Consider the following 22,319-nt stretch of genomic DNA (forward strand, 5'->3'; position numbering starts at 1 on the left):
TAACACGTTTCTGAACATGAGTGCCTGACTGATGTTTTATTGGTCACATTTCAGACACAAAAATCAGAGGTAGACTACCTGCTCAGGGTGGCCTAGATAGGATCTTAGTCTCCAAAGTCTATCACGGGAACCTGAGTGAATGTCATCCTGTGGCTCTTTGAATAAGAATGCCACCCACAAGCTCATCTGTTTCAATACTTTTGTCCCCTGTTGGTGGAACTGTTTGGGAAGGATTAGGAGGCGTGGCCTCATTGGAGGAGGCGTGGCATCATTGGAGGAGGCGTGGCCTCATTGGAGGAGGTGTGTCACTGGGGGTGGGCTTTGAGTTTTCAAAAGTCCTTGCTATTGCTGGTTAACTGGCTCAGGCTTGTGGATTGGCATGTAAACTCCTAGGTACTGTACCATGTGTGCCAGTCCCCCGTCATGCTCTCGCCATGCTGGTCACACACTCCCTGAAACTGTAAGCCCCAAGTAAATCCTTTCTTCCTAGAAGTTGCCTTGGTCATGATGACTTTTCATAACAAAAGCAACTTAAGACAGTTCACATGCTCAAAACTGAGTAATGGACGTATCCCAACCCCCAAACTGTATGAAAATTCAACAGCACAAGGGACTCAGCACCAAAAACATTCCTTGGCCCTGGCTCCATGTGTGCAGAGTGCGACGGCTTCTCCCGTTTCTCCCATCACCCTCTCCTCCCTTATGTGGCTCAAGGCCTCTGGGAGAGTAGACAGAGACTGTGAGGTCCCAGGTAAGAGAGCACAAGGGCACAGGGTGTCTCAGAAGCACACAGCTGTTCCTGCCCAGGAGCCTGCAACACAGAGTCCAACCGTATCCTCTGCGGTTTCCGCTTCATCCGGGTAATTCATGTGTCAACCTTACATTCTTCTACCTTGAGAAAACTTTAATTCTCTGAGGAACCACAAACACTGATGGATTCCAAATGCCCAGTATATTTGGCTGGAATCTGCGATTTTTTTTTATTTACTCTGAAATAAGAGTAAACTTATTGTAAGAGAAACTACACAGAAGGATTTGTTTTGACTGATAGTGTAGATGACTGGCTCCATCATTCCTGGCTCACAATGAGGCAGTGTTTCATGGCAAAGAGGGTGGAGGGAATTGTGCTCTCTCTCTCTCTCTCTCTCTCTCTCTCTCTCTCTCTCTCTCTCTCTCATACGTGCCCAGGGAGGCCATAAAAGGACACCAGCCCCCTGGAGTTGGTTTTGCATGACACCTGACACAAGAATTGGGCACAGCAGGCATCACTCTTAGCCCTGGAATCATCTTTCCTGTCCCTGGATACACCCTTCAGAGATGCACCCCCAACGACCTGCTTCTTGCACCCAGATCAACTTCCTGAAGCCTCTCCCACCTCTCACAGGGCGCCATGAACTAGGATGCAGACTTGAGCACACGCATCTGTGGGTGCATTTCACACTTGAGCCCCAACCATTCAGAGAGTAGGTTTGCATAATTTTACGTAATTATTCGTGTAAATTCATCCGGCATATTGTTTCGCTCCATTCTGTGTATCATATGTTTGTTTCCTGCCTTCTGATTACTGGGCTATGTGTGTTATGTTAATTTCCTCTTAAGGTCTTTCAGCCGGGTCTCTTCCCACTGTTTTATTTTTCGTGTTTCCTCCAGGGGTTAAATATTCTTACCGACTTTGACAGCATAGGGATACTTAGCACTGCGAACAGAACAAAAGTTTAGAAGTCTTTCAATCTTCCGTCTTCCTCCGGCCTCCTCGCCTGTGTTTTAGGTATGATCTATAAAACTCAGCCAAACAGCGTTGTTATATTAGTACTCCCTATAGTTTTCAGTCTTACTCTTTATTTTAAAGAATTAAAAGAAACAAAAACAAAACAAAAAACCAACTAGTCGGGCATTTATTGCAACCATCATTTCATCCCTGTATTTTCATGCTTCCTTTTATTTTTCAGTAGTAGGGATTGAACTCAGGACCCCATGCATGTTAGTCAAGCACCCTACCACTGAGCCTACATACACCCCTAGTTCTAGTGGCTTTTTTTTTTATAGAAAAAAGAAAAAGAAGAATGGAAGGAAAGAAAGAGGAAGGAAGGGAGGGAGGGAAGAAGGGAGGGAGGGAAAAGAGAGGGAGGGAAGAAGGGAGGGAGGGAAAAGAGAGGGAGGGAAAAGAGAGGGAGGGAAGAAGGGAGGGAGGGAAGAAAGGAGGGAGGGAGGTATTCTAGTCACTTTCCGATTGCTGTGACAAAACCCTCTGGTAACAGCAACCTCAGAGAGAAGTTTTGACTTTCAGATGAAGGTTGTGAAGAAGACACAGGCCCTCCCAACATTTGTCATCAGAGACACAGGAGCCTGGGACAGAATCGGAGAATGGGGCCAGCAAGATGGCTCAGTGGGTGAAGGTGCTGGCTGCCAAACCTGATGATCCAAGTTTAACCGTCACGTCTCACACGCCAGAAGGAGAAAGCCAACTTCTGCAAGTTGTCCTCTGACCTCCTCCACACTTATAGGGACACATACAGGCACATACACAAGAACACACACACATACACACACATATGCACACATATACATGTTCACATACAAACACATAATGATGACGATGACATCATCGATGTTTGTATTTTAAAGGAGCAACGAAGGTGTCAGTCAAGCTCTCTTCTCCCTTTTGTTCAGTCTAGAATCCTATCTGGGAGTGAGTCACTCAAAAGTGGTTGGGTCTTCCAATATCAATTAGCCTTATCAAGGTAATCCTGTCTTGGTTTGTGATCTTAGCTGGCCCAGGACCACTTGCCCAGGGTTGGTCCAGCCCACAGTGGGCTGGGCCCTCCCACATTAATCATCAATCAGGAAAATGCCCGACAGACTTGCCTGTTTGTCAATCTCAGAGGGATTTTCTCAACTGGGAGTCCTGCTTCCGAAATGACTTCAAAGGAACCAGCACTGCGCAGACCCAGGCATGCACAGTGGGTCTCCCAGTTGCTTCAGGACCCTGTGAGGTTGACAGCTGCAATTACCCATCACAAGTAGAGATCAATTCCTTGCCTCTTCCTTTGATAGAGAGGGTCTCTGCTTTGTGCACTTGGCTGAAAGAAACATTTTGTGTTCGTCTGCATTTCATGGGCTTTTAGTTTTTAAAAGTTAATCTTCAGTCAGCCTGTGGCGGGGCATGCCTTTAATCTCAGCACTCGGGAGGCATAGACAGGCACATCTGTGAATTTGAGGCCAGCCTGGTCTACAGAGCAAGTTCCAGGATGGTCTGAGATACACAGAAAAAATCCTGCTTTGTCCTCTCCCACCAAAGTTAATCTTTTTCAGACCACTTCGTACATGTATAAAATGTACTTTCAGCCAGCCACCTCCTCCTGTCCTCTCTTGTCGTTGTCTAGCTTATCAGATCCCGTCCCCTTCCCAACTAGACTGACACCTACTTTCGTGACGATGGGTGATGGGGTGTAACTAATCGAAGCTGCTTATATGAGTGTGTCGGGCGTGGGCTGGTGTTTATCAGATCATGAACCACTCACCAGCAGCCACACCACTGGTGAAACTGCTTCTCCCTTCCCCAGCATCCATTAACTACCAATAGCAATTCATGGAGAGGTGGACCCTCATTCCCATCAGCCCCTACTTATCCTGACTGAACAGGTCACATTTTGAGCAAGACTTGTGCAAGCAAACACAGATGCTGTGAGTTCCTGTGTGCGGCATCCGTGTCTGCAGCATCCGTGTCTGTATTCCAGCCAGAAGACGGCAGGAGTGAGTGACCTCTTATTGGGTTTGAGACCCACTCTAGAGAAAGGGATCCATGCCAGGTACTGTAAACTTGATAAAAGCTTCTGTGTCTGGAGGTCATAGCCCCCAGCTGGAAACAGCTGCTGCTGCTTCACTCAACACCCACGCTGTGCCCGTAAAGTTGCTTTCTAAAGGTGTGTTGTTGTACCTATAAATTAATGCGGCTCTCAGCCTGGAGCCAAGAGGCAGCTTTTTGCTGTGGGGCTGTGGTTACTGAGGAGACTTACAACAGATACGCACCCAGAGTGACTCTTGGATGCTCAGCCCTCTCGAGAGTTGATCACGTGTTTCTGGTTCCTGGCATTTTGTATAGTTTTGAACTGTGGTGTAGATACATTGATGTGGACGCTCTGAGGACCCTGATTTCTGTTGCATTCCTTAGGGGGATGCAGAGGGTGTTGGTTTTTGTCATTTCAGAGGCAAGATACCTCATCTTGGTTCTCCCTCTCTGTGAACGACCCTTTAGGATTCGAAAGCTTTCAGTTAGCTACTATGACTCTGTCCCGCCCAACTGTTAGCCGCGGGTCATTCTGGAACATGAAGGTGCTTTAAACTGACCTTTCCCAGTTCTCGGATCCTGGCTGTTTGACGAGTGGCTATGGCCCCTATGTTTCCTACACGTGCACAGCTCCAACATGAGCACAGAACATCTGCGTGTGCTGAGTGATGGATGCCAAACTGGGGCCCCCACACACCACCTTTCCCATCCCTCCAGCCAAAGAGAGAACTTGACCACGACAGACAAAGTTCTGGAAGGGGCCTGCCCAGCACTGTGATTGACAGGGATCCTTTTCTTGGTTCTTGTGCTGTGTAACCTTTATGTCAGCACATCAGCAGTTAGAATCATATGAAAAGAGGGAAGCTCAATTGAGAAAATACTTCCCTAGGACGTGGGTGCAGGCAAACCTGTAGGGCATTTTCTTAATTAGAGATTGATGAGGGAGGACCCAGCCCATGGTGGGTGGTTCCATCCCTGAGCTGGTGGTCCTGAGTTCTATAAGAAAGCAGGCTGAGCAAGCCATGGGAGCAAGCCAGTACGTAACATCCCTCCATGGCCTCTGCATCAGCTCCTGCCTCCAGGTTCCTGCCTTGTTTGAGTTCCTGTCCTGACTTCCTGTGGTGATGAACAGTGCTGTGGAGGTATGAGCTGAGCAAACCCTTTTCTCCCCAAGTTGCTTTTGGCCATGGGTGTCGTCACACCAGTAGGAACCCTGACTAAGGCGGTTCCTCGGGCAAGAGAAGAAGGTCCTTTCTCAGAGAGAAATAGCACAGTTGGAGCACATAGATGGCTGAGTGAGACTGATTTCCTGAGTAAGTGCTCTGCCACACAGAAACATCCGGCGAAGGTATTCCGTGGGCTGACATAGAGCATTTTCATTTGGGCTTGCACATCTAAACCAGAACACAATGCATACGGCCACATAGAAACCCTTATGTGTTCACCCTGTAAGTAAAATATTGTTGAAGATGCTGGAAATGTGTGTTCATGTTACGGTGGCAGAAAAAGGGTGCTGTGAGTTTTGTGGGAAGCAATGCTCCTGTTTTTGCAACTGTTGCACCCAACTTCTAAATTATAAAATGTGGGTTTGTGGCTTACGTTTAAGAATTGACCCATGGGGGTTGGGGATTTAGCTCAGTGGTAGAGCGCTTGCCTAGCAAGCGCAAGGCCCTGGGTTCAGTCCCCAGCTCCGAAAAAAAGAAAAAAAAAAATTGACCCATGGCTTGCCCTATCCTCATTTAATTCGATGAATTAATGGTGATTTAATTTGTTTGATGGTTTCCCAAAGAGATCCAGTGGGATCAGATTATTTTACAATAACCCAGAAAGGCCATCTTTTAACACCTGTCCTGTGTTTATGGGTTGGTTCTAGAAGCATCCAGATGATTATAGTCGCCCATGGTTTGCCCATTGCCTTTGCTGTTCTTGGCTGACCACGATCAGCTTCCCTGAACCCTCACCACAGTGCAGGTTATGTACTAGTCAGCCACAGCATGAGGGCAGCAGAGGTTAACTAACTAATTAACCAATTAGTTAACTAATTAATTAGCTGACCAGTTAACAAATTATTTAGTTAACCAATTGATTTGCTAATTAACTAGTTAATTAACCAATTAACTAATTAATTAACCCATTGATTGAATAATTAACCAATTGTTTTGCTAATCGATTGACTAATTAATTAACTGTTTAACTAATCAATCAACTAGTTAATTAACCAATTGATTGACTGATTAATTAACTGATTTATTAGCTAATTAATTAACTAATTATTTTAGTAATTAATTTACTAGTATATATGGTGGTTCTGAGACGGTTCTTAAGTTCTTGGAATACAGTGGCCAGAGAAAGCATCCACAGTCACCCCCTTCATGGCCTTAGGGGTAGATCTTAATCAATTAATGACAAAAGTGGGCCAGGGCCCTACCATTATGGCTAAGTACCTGCGATAGACCACTAATAGAAAGGGAGAGACTTGGGTTAGCTTACAGTTTCAAATCTTTCTCCCCATGGTTGGCCTGTGGCTAGGCAGTGTGTCACAGAGTAGACACCGACAGAGAGGTATGATTTTAGTGACCCAACCCCATCTTCTAACACTTCTTTTTTTTTTTTTTTTTGGTTCTTTTTTTTCGGAGCTGGGGACCGAACCCAGGGCCTTGCGCTTCCTAGGTAAGCGCTCTACCACTGAGCTAAATCCCCAGCCCCGAACACTTCTACTGCCTCCCAGTGGTCCCGTGTGTTCAGAGCCAGGCCTTCACCACATGAGCCCTTGGAGGGCGTTCCAGATATACACTGTAGCAATAAATAATTAAGAATGTCATTCCAAGACAGGCAAGGGCTTTACCAGGAGGGAAGAGTCCTGCAAAAGCCTTCATGATAAGACTCAAAGAAGTGACATCTTAGATGAGAGAGCTCGGATGGTGAAGATGACAGGAGATTGGCTATCTCAGTGATGAGGGGATGCACATTTGCCAAGGACCAACCTTAAAGGGGCGCCTGAGGGAAGAAGAAAAGACTGGTATGGCTGGAACACAGAGAAGGAGGAAGATGTTAGTAAATGAAGTCCCAAGAGGGAGCAAGGGGCACGCACTGACCAGGCTTGCAAGATCAAGGGCCAGCTCAGCTGCTTAGCACTCATCTCACAGACACCACGCTGTGCAGCCTCCATGGAACCAGCTTCCTTAGCTATAAAATGGGGTAATGCAAGCCTGTGTCACTGATGTTAGGAAGCCTGAAGAAAATATCATTTACATATGCATGAGATTTTATCATAGTCGCTCCATAATTAAAACAACATAATCAGTAGAAACTGGTCTCCTCACATCTCGAGGCAATTGCACTCTCTCCAGGTTAGCAGCAACTGTCAACTTGACACAGTCTAGAGTCACTTGAAGAAAGATTCTCAGCTGAGTAACTGTCTCTGTCACACTCTTGTGGGCATGTCTGTGAGGGACTGTTTTGAGTACTGATTGATGTTGGTGGGCCCTGTCCACTATGGGTGGTACCATTCCCTAGTCAGGTTGTCCTGGATTGTGTAAGGAAGATAACTAAGCATGAGCCTGACCAAACCAGAGAAGGGGGTGGGGAGAGGGAGAGGGAGAGAGAGAGAAAGAGAGAGAGAGAGAGAGAGGAAGCCAGCAAGGTGTTCCTTCCATGTTTCCTGTTTCATATCCTGCTCTGACTTCCTTCAGTGATGGACTGTGACCAGGAAGTGTGAGCCAACTAAGCCCTCTCCTCCCGATAGCTACTTTAGGTCAGTGTTTTATCACAGCAAAAAAGGACACTAGAACATTCTCTATCACCTAGATATTACTTTTCTAGAATCAGTCCTCTGCTCATTGAGGTCCCTCTGCCTGGGAAACAGTAACCAATTCTAATCATGCAGGAAAAGAACAAGAAGGAAGCGTCCTCTTAAATACAGGCTGCGGAGCACAGACAGATTTCCAGTTTGATATTTCTGGACCCAGCAGTAAATATTCCAAGTAAAACTGACTACTAATGTCTGCTATGTACACTGATTGAATAATATTCTAGTAATTGCCTAGGAATATTTGCTGTGCATATCAGAGGTTGTGAAATCTGAGTGTTTTGTTCTTATGCCTGGAGGATGAGAACACCCTTGACATACATCTTCAGATTTTCCCAGCCTCCTCTCTGGCTACCCTGTCAATTTTTTCCATTTTTTTCTTTTCTTTCTCGTGTGTGTTTGTTGTGTAGCTATTTCCTTCCAGTCTGAAACATTACTGTAGGAAAGCCCTTAGGACAGAAAGTCAACAACTCAAAAATCACTTCAGGAAATCCCTGAAACTGATCAGATTTACTAGCCCTACCCCCAAGACCAAACAGTAAAGATTGAGGTTTACTCTCAGACAAGACAAGCTTCAAAGAAAACTCTGAGACCAACCACCTAGCAGGAGCAGAGCAGGCCAAGCTGCCTGGGACAAGCAGAAACTGGCCAAGGTACCTGGAGGGGAAGACTTAGGCCAACTGAATTCCCTGGAAAGGGCAGTCTCCAACCTGTTGAGCTGCCTGCAGTCTGTGCAATGAGTGCCAGGTTTCTAGCATTTGTGAGATGTCACCCATGCTGAGGTGGGTGAAGAAGAGAGTACAGAGCCTCTACAAGGCCAACACATTAGCTCTTCCTCTGGCTTGGCTGAGAAGAGTTAGATTTCAGGGAGATAGGGATCCAGACAGATGGTTCTGTGGTTCAGAACACTTGGTTGTCCTTGAGTAATTTCTGCTCATGTAAGTAACACTCACTCATATTTTTTATCAGTAACCAAAATAAAGCTCATGGTTCACCAAGTTGGACACTTGTGGCGCCCATACTTTGGCCTGATGTGGGCTCCCTATTTGAGATGAGTAGACAGACATATATTACATCTCCCCAGGAGAAGTCAGTCATACAACAGTATTCCCGTGTTCTCTGTTTGCATGAGTGTGGTTCCCATGGGAGCCAGAAGAGGGAGTCAGATCTCCTGGTGTTAGAGGTATACGTGATTGAGAGCTCCCAGTATAGTGCTGGAAACTGAACTCAGGCCTTCTGCAAAAGCAGCCGTGCTCTCAACCTTGGAGCCGTCTCTCCGGACCCCTCTCTCCCCCTAAATCTAACTCCACACTCAAGTGCCAAGGAAGTGCTGACGTGTTGGTCCTTGCACAGGCTGTACACTCTCTCCACCCAATGGCACCTTGGCTGGTGCTGTCTATTTTGCCAAGAGCATACTATGCAACTCGGGGAGCTCTTGACTCATCCTCAGAACCACTGCGTACTCTTTCTGGGCAGCTGAGCTCCTGTCAGAAGTAACTCTGCATTCTGTGCCTCAGAGCACTCAAGGAGTGATTACAGCTCTCTGCACTGTGGTGCTGCTGTGTTGAAGCCTCTCTTACATCCACTGCTGCAGTCCCAGTTTCTAGCACAGTTTCTGGTACATGGTTGACACTTAGGTCTTTATTCTGCTTTTTGTTGCTATAATAGAATGCCTAAGGCTGGGTTGTTTGTAAAGAAGAGGGCTTTTGTTTTTTAAAATCTAACCTTTTAGGAGGCTGAAGAGAGTATCTATTCAGCTTCTGGTGAGACTCCGTAGCAGAAAAGAAGGACGAGGGAACAGGCCTGTGTGGTAGGGAGCAAATGAGAGAGAAGGTTTACTTTGATATAACCTGCTATCAAGAACGAATCAGTCCTGCAAGATCTAACTCAGTGTGGAGGAAAGTTAACCTGTGCTCTGAACAAAGACAACACATGCACACGCATGCACATACATGCACATACACACACACACACACACACTCACATAGGCATGCACATACACACCACATATAAGTACATGCACACATGCACACTTACACAAGTACTTACACATACATGCACTTTTACACATATACATGCAATACACATGCACGTACACAAACTTTACACACACATGCACACACACACACACACACACACCAATGATAATATTTTTAATGTCGTTTAAAAGACTTGATCTGTCTACAACGGCAGGACCAGCCTCCCACCTGCACATGGCCCTGCTTCGTCTAGCAATACCACACAGGGGATCAGATTTCATCATGGTCACCATGGGGACAAGCCATCTTCCAACCTCAGCAGCCGTTCAGTATGCGTTGAAATAAAGAAATAAGTGAATTAACAATATTCTGCCAGACAAGAACTTCTCTGTTAAGGGACAAATAGAATTAGGAGGAAATCTATTTCTGTGTATGGCTGCGAACTTAAGGTGTATCTTAAGGCCACAGAAAGCCCGTCCATACAGACACAAGACTCCGTGTGTGTGTGTGTGTGTGTGTGTGTGTGTGTGTGTGTGTGTGTGTGTGTGTGTGTGTGTCGGATGTTGCTGGCTGGGAATGGTAGGTGAGGCATTGCACGTAATTCAGCAGCTGGGTAGGAGGGAGCTCATCCTGCCTGGCTGCCTGAGCTGGGATTACCCTCATTGTTGGCCTTTTTCAGCCTCGCACTCAGGGCGTTTGGATCTCCAGACCCCTGACTTTTGACTTGGAACTCATAGCATGGGTCTCCTGTTTCTCAGGCATTCAGACTGAGACGGGAACTCTGCGTTGGTCTCCAGCCTGTCTGTTTCAGGTCTTTTGGGCTCCATAAACTTTGTGATCCCATCTTCCCTGACAGAGATTCTGACATGAGGACTGGAGAACAAATATTTTTGGGTGGGACTTCCAGGGGGACCAATGAGAGTTGAGAACCTGGGAAAGGGCAAAGGACAAAGTGCAAAGCCCAGGTGGAATCTCAGGCATGGCTGGGAGAGGAGACACCAGCTATGAGCTAGGGGCTGTCTGGGGTGGGTTAGGGATGGGGCCGAGGGAACCTTGCATTAGGGTATATTGTGCTCATGAAGAAACTCAGTAGCAATGGTCTCCAAAGGCAGTGTCTGGAAAAGGTCACTGGCATCTGCTCTGAGAAGTTTCAGACTGGACACTGAAGTTGGAGGCAGGAGGCAGGAGGCAGGACACAGGCAGAGGGACCGGGAAGAACTGGGGAATCGCCTGTGGCTTCTGCATTGGTAACTGCTCCATCCATTGGGTTGTGACGAACCTTTTCACAGAGTAGCAGGTGCTTCTAGGACATCATTTTAGAAGCCAACCCTGACATCTTTCTCTACTGCTCCCCACATATCCACCAGGGCTGATGGTTTAGGATGCAAATGTCCCCCAGCCCTTGGCCCCTGCTGGCTCCCACCAGACAACTGGAAAGTATCTGCTTCCAGTCAGCCGAGGCAACTGTTCCTCACAGCAGACTGACAGAGCTGAGAAAACTCTGAGCTGGACACCCACTTGATGTCTTACACAGAGTCCACTCAAGGGCTCTAAGGACCTGGGTAGCCACGCTGATCCCCCTTTCTCCCCAAATCTTGTCTGATCTGGAGCTGCTGAGTTCCTGTGAGGAATCACAGCACAAGACCTGTGACTTCCTCCCTGGACCTTCTCTCCCTTCCTTCCTGTGCCCACTTCCTTCTCATCCAAACTCACCCATCATTTCTTTAGAGACTCCTTCCCTGACATGTTGGCCTAGGGTGACTCATTGGATGCCCGTTGCCATAGAGACAGGCTGCCCTTCTTACTTGGAAGTGAAGGTTGCAACATGGTTCTGTTTCCTCCCAGGGGCAAGAGAGGGAGCCACACTGGTTTGTACCAACCTCTATGTCCTGGGTACCCAGCAGCTACAATCATGGACAGACAGAGGGATGGATGGTCAGAGCACTTCCTTCCTCATACATAGCTATGGTTCTTGTATTCCAGAGAGTGGCAGGTGTGCCCATCTGAAACCCACTGTTCATCCTTGACTGGGACATCGACCCAGAGTCAATGGGCAATCGGGAGGACATATGGGTTGAAATAACACAGAGAGCAGAAGAGAACAAACCAGATGCCCCTTGCTTTCTCCTGTTGGGCTCAGCACACACTCTTGGTTGAAACTGGTTATGTCCTGAAGTTGGCAGCCTAGGTTTTCGGTGACATCTCAGTATCAAACAAAATGCCTAGCTTCTCTAGCCATCACTTAGTGACCTGTGCAGAGATGAGCCGAGGAAGACCATGTGACCTATTGCTACTGACTGAGAGCTGAGGGGTTAGAATGCAGATGAGAGAAGACAATTCTCCACAGAATTCTCGTTACTCATCTTTCGATTAACAGAATTCTTCCTGCCAAAAAATCCTGGAATTCTGAGGAAAGGCGGCCCTGAATGTACCAAAGAAAATGATGCTGTTCTGTGTACTCAGAGTCACCTTGGGGTGTCCTCAGGGTAACCTTGAGGTGTCCAACGGCACAAATTACATAGTTTACATGTTTGTAACAACATGGGGTTGTTCAGGGAGTGCTGATAGGTCTCCCAAAAAAAACCCTTCCAGTCTAATGTGCTTGTTCTACAGATAAGTAACCTTGTCAAAGCATGATGGTCATGTCTTTGGTGGACTGTGAGTTCAAGGCCAGCCTCCTTTATACAGTAAGCTCCAGGTCAGCCAGGGTTACATAGCAAGATCCTGTCACAATACAAATAAACAGACAAATCAGAAACCTGGAGGAAGTTAATGCAAGCTGGGACACACTCTAAAGTAGCCCTTCCAGATGTTTCCCACCTCAGAACCCAAGTTTCACAGGACAGTAATAATTATTTTCCAGGGCAAGATGAACCAGTGTCTCTAAATGTTTCAGAAGGGTTGAGTTAAGCAAAAGTCAGAAGTTCCCAGAGCCTCTGACAGTGATGGTGGGACTTCCAGAAGAGGAGAATCCATGGACGATTTACCAGTCTGAACTGCTTTGCACAGGCTTGCCAAAATTTTAGTGAAAAGCCCCAAGCAAAAGAGGGAAGGCAGTCACGTTATGCAAGCCTCAGAGTAGAGGAACCAATACAGCAAGAGGGAAGCAAAGACCAAAATCCACAAAGTGAGTCATTAGGCTCAGAGAGAGAGAGAGAGAGAGAGAGAGAGGGCCTGCCATTTCAATGACGGTGCGTCTTTGTGGATGTGCTCCTAACTCCACGGCCAGAGGTCAGGCAAACAGCCTCTCTGCTTAAGGACTGCATTTAGCTGTTCTGCTCTGCTCTGCCTCGAAAGGAAGAGGAAGCTCACACAGCGCTGGGCTCTGACCTTCTCCACTGCCCTTCACAGGGCATGCAAACCAGAGAGCAGGAGCATGTGTTGAAGTAACTGATTGCAACCACATCCATCTGCCTTTGGTTACAATTGGACTTCACAGCCGTAACTGTTGTCTGAGGTGTCTGTTGGCTGTAAAATGGCAAGTGCCAACCGTTTCCCAGGAGACGGTTGTCACTGTATAAAGCAATCTTTGTAGGAAGTTTCTGTTTCTTCTTATGCTTAGGAAGTGCTCTGGAACAGAGGTCAGTGTAAAAAAGTATCTAGATTTATTATGACTATTAGCAGTTGGACAAGTGTTATGAAGCCATTCATTCTGCCCTTGATACTGACAGCTGCAGAAAACGAGTTCCCTCTGCACCGTGGGATGCAGAGTAAATTGTTTGCATCCATCTTCTGCACGCGCCGTGGCTCTCACTATCAGGTGCACGGAGAGGGCTGAGCACGCAACGCGGGTGCTGTCTAGAACATGGGCTTTGGCAGGATGCTAATCTCCGCCCTCCTGAAGGTGGGAGATTCAGACACAGAACAGGCAGCACCCGTCCAATGACTGCCCCGGGCAATCAAAAGCAGATGGCTTTAGGGGCTGGATTGTCTTCTCATTGTTTCCAATTTTCTGTCTTCATTAAAGCTGTATTAATGAAATTGGCTATCAAGCTTTTACCACAGTCCCAAGAAAAGGGACAGAGACTTGATTCCCCTGACTTGCTGAGAAACAGTCTTAAAGAATTCTATTCCTTGGCTCTTTTGAGGCCGAGCTGGAGGAACCATGCACTCTGAAATTAGTTTTGCTTGCCCATTCTTTGTTACCTTCTCCTCGTGGCCAAATGAATATTTTCTATCCGTGCCTGTGCTTCTGAGGGGAACGGAGAAAGATAAACCTTGCATGAACATTGGCAGCTTATGGACTTGGAGTTACCTGGTTTGTTGAGCTTGCTAATGGCAGTGACGGGGACAGAAAGCTGCTTCAGCGGGAATGAAAGGAGGGCACCTTGGGTCGACGTCCATGTGTCGGTTTACAAGGACTGAAAGGCATTCTCTTCAAGTCCAGCTTGTATTAGCTATTGCAAAAAAACCTACTGCCCAGAACACACTAATGCAGAGGGAGCAAGCTCTCCATGGCACAGCAGATAAGGCAATAACATAATGCTCTTATGTTAAAATGTATTAAATATTTTAATTTAATTTTAAATTCTTTTATAATAAATGTTAATATAATATTTTATAATAAAACATTTTTAAATTTAAATAAAAATTTATTTAAAAATAACACAGTGCTCCACACTAATGTAGAGCTGGGAGAGAAGGTTCTAACTACGAAGGATGAGAAGGAAATGATACAGTTAACTCACTGGCTTCACCTGTGTGGCGCATGTGTCACAGCGTTACAGTGTGCTCCAGAAAACTCTGTATTACATATTAATGCTTTAATGTAATAGGTAGAGAAAAGTCATCAGCTATGACTTGTATGATGGTCCTGTGCCTTTAATCCCAGCACCCGGGAGGCAGAAGCAATCAGACCTCTGAGTTTGAAACCAGCCTGGTCTACAAAGTGAGTGCCAGGATAGCCAAGGCTAGCCCATGCCCCCTAAAAAGGTGAAGCACCATGAACTGGAGATTGTTCAGGGAGAATAGTCTGTGAGGTGAGAGACACATTTGCCACTTGCTGTCAAGGGTACCCAGGGGACAGGCCTTGCAGAGGACATAAGGTGGAGCACAAGCCATTAACTTTGTGCCGTTCTCAGGAAGGTTGCCCCAGTGTGTAAGTGTAGTTGGAAGTAAGGCCATGGAGCTTGGAGAATAGAAACTCTTCTCCTCAAACTCCTAAGAGTAAGTCGTCACGGAAGACAACCAGAATGCCAGGGAGACCCTGGGGACATCCTGAAAATATCAAGAACTAACTGAGCCAGGATCCATCCACACTGAAGGCCCAGGGTCTGTCCACACCCAAGGTCCAGTTGAAACTGAAGGCTGAATGTGTAACAGTCCCAGCTTGTCCCATTGTGTGTTCTCCAGGAGCTCAGGGACTTGGGACATTGGCTTAGAGGGACCAGCAGCATATGAACCAGGAGGGTTTGTGGTCACCCACACAGTGACATTGGTCAGAGTTCACCAATACATATTTCCAAGGCAGGACCCCACTCTAGAGCCCTGCGACCTCCTAGGGTAGCCTGGGGAGTGCCTGTAGTGTGCCCTACTCTGTGCACACAGCTACTTATGCAGAAAGGAGTAACCAGACTGTGTTGTCCTTTTCCAAAGTAGCAGGGCAAGCTCAGATTCTTTTTTCATTTATTACTTAGTCTGACAGAGAGTCTTGTTTATTTTTACAGCTGTGTTTGGTCTCTACCATATTACCCTCTTGCTTTTCCCCAAACCCTGCCTTTTTTTCCTTTGCTAGAAAAGTTAGAGGGAGAAAGGGCCAGATAGAGGAGGGAAAGGAGGAAGAGGGAAGGAGAAAGAACATCAAGACAATGTCTGTGTCCGCCCTCTACATGCACCGGTTTGCTCTGACAATGTGCTGTTCTCCTCAGCAGCCTGGGCTGTGGATCGTCTTCCCTTTGCTTGACTTCAAGCACTGAGAATCACAGAAGCTTTGGTGGGAAGATGATGTTACAATCCCCAAACCCATCAGACCTGCTGTGAGGCGAGGTTGCCATTCATTAGTTACACTGTAGCGGTTAGCATGAGCGGAGTCTGTATTCTAACCTGGGCTTCTGGGAACCCCAGAAACACTTTAGATACAGAGTGTCACAGCTGGTCAGTCAGATCTTCTGGTACACAATCATGACTCAGCACACTGAACTGTGACTCAGCGCATTGAACCATGACTCAGCTCACTGAGATTGTAAACTCTGGAGCGGGGATGGGTGCTAATGACTAGACGGTTTCCTCTGGCTTGCCTTCCTCCAGGAATTATTTTGGGTTGTAGTGATGAGCAAATCAAGGGTGGCGTTTTAAGAGGCACAGCATGCCCATTTTAAAAAGTCTCATAATTACAAGAAAGACTTGCAGCAGTGAAAGTGCTTCTCTGTCCCCATCCTTGGATTTGTAACTAGATCCCAGTGACATTAGCAAACCTGGAAGCTCCGAGCTATTTCCTTCCACCCCTTCAGCTGGCGTCTGAGCACAGCTGCGTGGAGGCCCAGCATCTCTGCAGCGAGGTGGTCGTGGTGGTTTTCAAAATGAAGTCAGAAGGTGGCACATAGGAAAAGCCCTGGGTTTTTCCCCTGATTTTCTGCCTTATAGTTTCTGGTTCTCTCAGGCAGAATTCTTCAGGGTGGTGAAGTTCAAACAGCACGACTGTTTTTCTGTTTGTAGAAGTGATTTTTTTTAAATCTATTTGTGAGGGTTTTTTTTTAAATAACAGAACTTATAAAATAAAATAAGTAATAACATTTAGAAACAAAAATGATGAATGTTGTGTGTTTTCACTTCCATCACCCAAGCGCCAGAGAGGATGATGACATCTGCCTACTATAAAGGGCTCTGGAGGTGGGAAGGAGCCTGGGTCACAGCCCACCCCCCTCCCTGACAAGATGAGGCACCTGGGCACAAAGGCAACACTGTAGCTCTCCGCTTCCACTCTGCATGGGAGAGTAGGCTGGAAAGCCTTCTCTCGGAGATGATTGCCATCAGCGTACTTGGCACCACGCCAGGTACCAGGGAGCACTCAGGAAATGCCCTGTCTTCACAGGCGCATGAGGGGGTGAGCAGTCTCTGTGCAGCCTCTGCTGAGTGTCTAATAACCGCTTCTTCTTCACGGCTTCTACAAGAAATGCAGGTTCTCAAGAAGCAACAAGGATATGCCTGCTTCTCCCTGCTTAGCAGCTTAAACCTGATGGGCTTTAGACATTAAGCCACCCCTAGACTTGAGTAATCCCTGAAAACCATTCTCTAATTGTTTATTAAAAGAGCCAAATGAAATTAGCATCGATGAGACCAAGCCTTGCTCTCCTATGCTCCAGCTGAACCATTTCAACTCAGTCCAATCTGATGTCACGAGGGACAGAGCCCACCTCCCAGCACACATGGTCCATAACAGTGTTTTCATTTGCACAAGTGCGGTTCAGTTCTCAGAGCAATCTGGGTTGTAAGGTAGCCACAGTAGAGTGGCTACCTTCCAACAAAGACAGGAGAAATCAACTGTAGAACGAGGTGGACCTAAGCAGTATGGGCCTCAGGTTGGTGAAGTACAGAGCCAGGATCCAATCTGTGGCTTCTAAACTTTAGCTTCCTGGTTTCTCACCCTATCTGCCCTTGCATTTTAATCTTAGGTAAGACACTTAGCCAGTGGTTTAGATTCGGGGTTGCATAAAATGGCATGGAGGAATCTATGACAGAGTACACGGCGCATATCCAGAAACTCAGAAACGCCGTCAGTGTCAATTATGGGGTGAACCTTGGCCCTACGAGGATCAACCAGGTTCCTAGAACTCTCTGTGGTTGGCCAAGGCATGTGCCCGGCCACTGAGAATGGTATTTTCTCCATTCCGTTCATGAAACAAGAAACGGTGTCCCCTACTTTACACAGGGACCAGCTGGTTTCCACATGAATGGTTTCAGCGAATACAAAGCCACAAACTCTACCCATCCATTTCCCTAGACCAATCTCAAAATTCTCTCTCCCAAATAGGCATCTGCTGGGTAAGCTTACTGTCTTGCCATTGAGGCTTCTCCCTGTTCTGGAAGTTTCATGTTCAGACCCTATGCTTGGTCCTAAACTTGGATGCTTTATTGAAACATGCCCAGGTTCCAAATCCCAAAGCTTAGCTTGCAGTGTTGTTACAATCTTCTTCATGCTCAATCGTAGCCTGAAATACTGGAAGCTAATTCTAGTTAGTGGCCAACTGTGTCTCCTCACATCTGGGGCTTGCCCATGGCCGGCGGGCACACGCTTCATTCATGGGCACTGTGTTCAGTTCTGCCTCAGAGCAGCACAGAGAATAGCTTTGAACATTTCCTGTTTCTGCAGGAAACAGGCATTTCCAACATCAGGTCCAGCCCCTCGTGAAAACCCCTCTTACCTTTTGCCTCCCTGCGCCCTCCTGGGTGATAACTGGTTCAAAGCTTGACCGATGTGTCTGTTTCATCCCTGCATCTGCAAGGAGCGGATATGGCGACTGTAATTTTATTTTCCACGCTCACTAAACGGTTGCTGGATTATATATGAGTCCAATATGTCTACAGCTGGGAGATGTGATTAGAATGGCCCAGACTCGGGAACCATATGGTCAACCGCCCTCATCAGTGCAACCAGCGCTGAAGGGAAAAAAAAAAACAAAAAAAACAAACAAACAAACAAAAAAAACAGCCAACTGAAGTTGACCTGAGGCCCTAAGATGAGCTATATTCATTCACGACTCGATTCTTACCTCCTGAGCGGAATTGCAAATTGCATTAGACATTGTAGCTTTAATAGAATAAACGACAGAATTGCCGTCAAACCCATATGAGATGAGGGAACTCTGACGTACCTGTGCTCGTTGACTCTCCCTCTCCTCCTTCCTCGTTTCCCCCTTTAAAGACGCCATAAGCTTCCCTGTGGCTTTGCCCATTTGTTCGCCTACCTAATCCAGAAATGTGCATTGGAAGTCTGGATAGAGTAGGTACTGCCTCTTCCAGACAGCGGGAATGCCCTCGGCAGGTAATACATCCTCAGACCTGGGAATGACGGTCGTTGGGCTTCTCTGTCTGTAACATGTTCCGTTGTAATCTGTTCCATTACAGCTAACCAAGTGTTCACTGCGGCCCCAGCCTCGCTATGCCCACTTGCCACATGGTGGGGAATGACAAGCCAACCATGTTTTAAACCGTGGAGGTGACATGAGTGAAGGGACGCTGATGATGAACAAAGAAGCAAACGGGATATCCTAAAGTTACAGAAACACCATGGAGAAAAGCACATCATGAAGGGAAGAACAGCAAGCGCTGGACCGCCAGTGTTCCCAGGCCACCTAACATGAAAGAAAGCGCTATACCGACATCTGGGCCGAGCGGTCCAGAGAGAGCGAAGGTGTGGAGGCCTTGAGGCAGGGGAAGACATACTTTTAAGAAGCAACAGCAGGAACCTGATGAAGGTCAGAACATGCGTGTAGCCATGAATGGGGGTGCGTGCATGCCTGCAAGCCCAGAAGTCAGGGAGATCACTGCACCCTTTCGAGCAAGGCTAGCCTAGGCTATACCATGTTGGTGAGAGACCAACACGGATAAACACTGTCTCAAAACAACAAAAACAACCCAGATATCCTTCGCGTCAGCCAGTGATCCGTCTAGCGTGCCTTTTATTTGTACAGTGAATCAACACAGGATTGTTGACTCGAGCAGAGGAGAAGCAGGCAGGTAGAACATGCTCAGAGCTGAAAGGGACGTGTTATTTTCATCACCTAAAATCAATACATGATGATGCAAGGATTAAAATAACCTGGCCTCCAACAGCCGGAGCGTGCTGTATTTGAAGATTTATCTATTAACAGGTTGATATCCAAAGTTTATCGGGAGCTACAACCCAATATTTGAAACCTGAAGTGATAGAGTTGGAGTCGGAAAAGGTAGGATATCTGTTAAAGGTGCTGGGAGGTGACATTTTTCCAATTTTGCCATGACACTAGGTATGCATGATCCAACCATCACAGGGCACACCATTGATAGATCTAATTATTGGGTGGCCATTAGAGAATGAGGGAATGGCTAACCAATGACTGGCCCAATTTGAGACCCATCCCATGGGAGAGAGCTAACTGCTGACACAATTAATGATAACTCTCTTATGCTTGCAGATGCTTGCAGACAGGAGCCCAGAATAACTGTCTCCTGAGAGGCTTCATTCAGCAGCAGATAGAGGCAGATGCAGAGATCCACAGCCAAGCACTAGGCAGAGTTCCGGGAATCTTCTGAAAGAGTAGAGGGAAGGATCGAGGGAGCTGGAGGGGTCATGGACACCACAAGACCTGCAGAGACAACTAACCTGGACCCACGGGGGTTCCCAGAGACTGAACCACCAACCAAGGAGTGTGCACGGGCTGAACCCAGGCCCCTTACACATTTGGAGCAGATGTGCAGCTTGGTCTTCATGTGGGTCCCCTAGCAATTGGAGCAGGGGCTGTCTCTGACTCTTGCCTGCCACTGGATCCTTTCCCCTAACTGAACTCCCTGGTCAGGCCTCAGTGGGAAAAGATGTGCTTAGTCCTTCTGTGACTTGATGTCTCAGGTGGGTTGGAACCTATAGGGGAAGGGGGCTTCCCCTTTTCTGAGGAGAAGGGGAGTGGGCAATGGGGGGAGGGACTTGAAAGGGTGGGACTGGGAGGAGAGGAGGGATGGGGTGCTATCAGAATATAAAGTGAATAAACAAACATATCAAAGATAAAAGAAATTTTATCAAATGGGCAAAGCAACTGCATAGCTACTTACAGTTCCCAAAAGAAGACACACGGGACAACGGCTTCTTGAGACTGGGCTGAGAACCACAATGGAGTATCACCTTACACCTGTGAGGACAGACACTGCCACAGGGTGAGCTACTTACTAAGATCTGGGAAATGTGGAGATCCAGGGCCTTGCACGCCATTGAGGAATACAAGGTGGCACTGCCACTGTGGGAGACTGCATGAGGACTCCGCTCACAGCCAACCATAGACCTACCACGTCGTCCAGCAATCCTGAATATGACCCCGAATACTGAGTCATCATCCAGAGGTTGCTTCCTAATGCGTAGCTTGGTGGAGCCCAGTGTTTAGTCACAAGGGCTGCAGAGCCTCAGGAAGAAGCTACTGTGTCCCCAGACCACTTCCTGTGAGAGGTCCGAAAACCTAGGAATAACATCTCAATTCCCTGGAAAGCAATCTGGGCTCCTCTGAGGAAGCCACTGATGATGAGTTGTTGATCAGTAACCACCCTGATCTAGAGGGGACAGCTCCAGATCTGAGACAGTCCTCTAGATGCCTGTCTGGAGGAGATAACAAGGCCAGGACAGAGCTGGTTTCCAGAATTCTTCAAGTTCCACCAAATAAAGTGAAACTGACATAGTAGCCAATCAGAACTGTACTGATGTCACTGTGCAGGCCCCTAACAATCTATTAGAGGTTACCTAACCCTTCCAGAAAATTCCCCTAGCCCTGCATAAAAGGGGCCTGCACGTCCCTCAAGTCATCGATATTTTGATAAAAGGTTGACCCCTGCATGCTCGTAATTTCTGCAGAATAAACGCTCTTTGCCTTTGCACACTATTTGAGTCTGGAGGTCTTCCTTCAGCCATCCTCAGACCCTAACACTTGTTGGGCTGGAACTAAAACAGGGTGACCTCAAAGCACTGAGAGTAGACACAGGTATCTGCCTAACACCGAGCTGGGCCAGAGGCTCCTATTGGGCTCTGGCCTGAGCCTGTGGTCCTCAGGCTCTGCTGGGTGCTGGATCGCCCCAGGAGAAGCCTGCCTCTGGGCTCCATGACATGAGCTTCCCTTGTCTGCTCCCGACTCTGCAGCAACTAGGGTATCCAGCCTACTGAGAGAAGGGCAATTTCTGGACACAGACCCTTCAGTAAGGGTCATGGAGCTTGCCCCACGCTGGGTTTCACTGGGGCAGCTGTGGCCTGCTTGGTTCCCACCCACCTCCTGCTAGAGGTGCTCTGGGGCTGGGGAGGGTGGGGGTGTGTACTTTCCTTGTGCTCAGCTCAGGGTCTACATTCTTTTTATGCTCAACAAGATGCTGGTCTGTCCCTTAGTCCATGTGCTGACTCTGCTGTGTGAAGAATTGCTCTGTTTGTTGGGTCAGTGGTGGAGCGCCAAGAGAATTCCATTTCAGGCTCTATTTAACCTATTACTTGCTTGACATGTGCTGGGAGAGTTGACCTAAAGTGTTGTTGTCATCATCATCACATACACACACAGTATGATAAAAGGTTTTAGCTAACTAGACTATCTCACTATACAATCAATATTTGTCGATTACATATCAATGAAGCTGGGGGCGGGGGTATTCCACTAAAGTTTCTAAAATGTGACTCTGTCTACACAGAATCCTTTTCTTCTTTAAAAACAAACCACATTCAGATGTTGACTGCAGATAATTAGAAGCTTTATCCATTTTAATCCAGATATTGAAAGTGTTTATCTTTAGAAAGGCAGGCACTCTATTTTTGGAAGGAGAAAGCTTGACAAAGTACAATGACTTAACTCTGTTTTTTTTTTTTTTTTTTTTTTTTTCAGAGCTGGGGACCGAACCCAGGGCCTTGCGCTTCCTAGGCAAGCGCTCTACCACTGAGCTAAATCCCCAACCCCAACTCTGTTTTTTTTTTTCCTTTCTTTTTTTTTTTTTTTTTAACAAAAGCTATAATTCCCAACAAGCTGTTATTTCCTAGTGGGACTTATTCCTAAATATCTTTCTGGTTTTTCTCCATCTTTTATGAGTTAACCGG

At 47.0% G+C, this 22,319-nt stretch overlaps 1 long non-coding RNA gene across 1 annotated transcript in view; it reads left to right on the forward strand.

The window, feature by feature from the left end:
* The window catches only part of LOC108348498 (uncharacterized), a 35,824-nt gene extending 14,692 nt beyond the window's left edge, over positions 1-21,132 (forward strand). Inside the window, exons 2-3 of the long non-coding RNA XR_001841759.3 lie at positions 18,638-19,458; positions 19,687-21,132. This is a non-coding gene — a long non-coding RNA (uncharacterized LOC108348498). The remainder of the gene's footprint in view (positions 1-18,637; positions 19,459-19,686) is intronic.
* Positions 21,133-22,319: the final 1,187 nt, after the last annotated feature.

This window comes from Rattus norvegicus, chromosome 17, assembly GCF_036323735.1.
Source record: "Rattus norvegicus strain BN/NHsdMcwi chromosome 17, GRCr8, whole genome shotgun sequence".
NCBI lineage: Eukaryota > Metazoa > Chordata > Mammalia > Rodentia > Muridae > Rattus > Rattus norvegicus.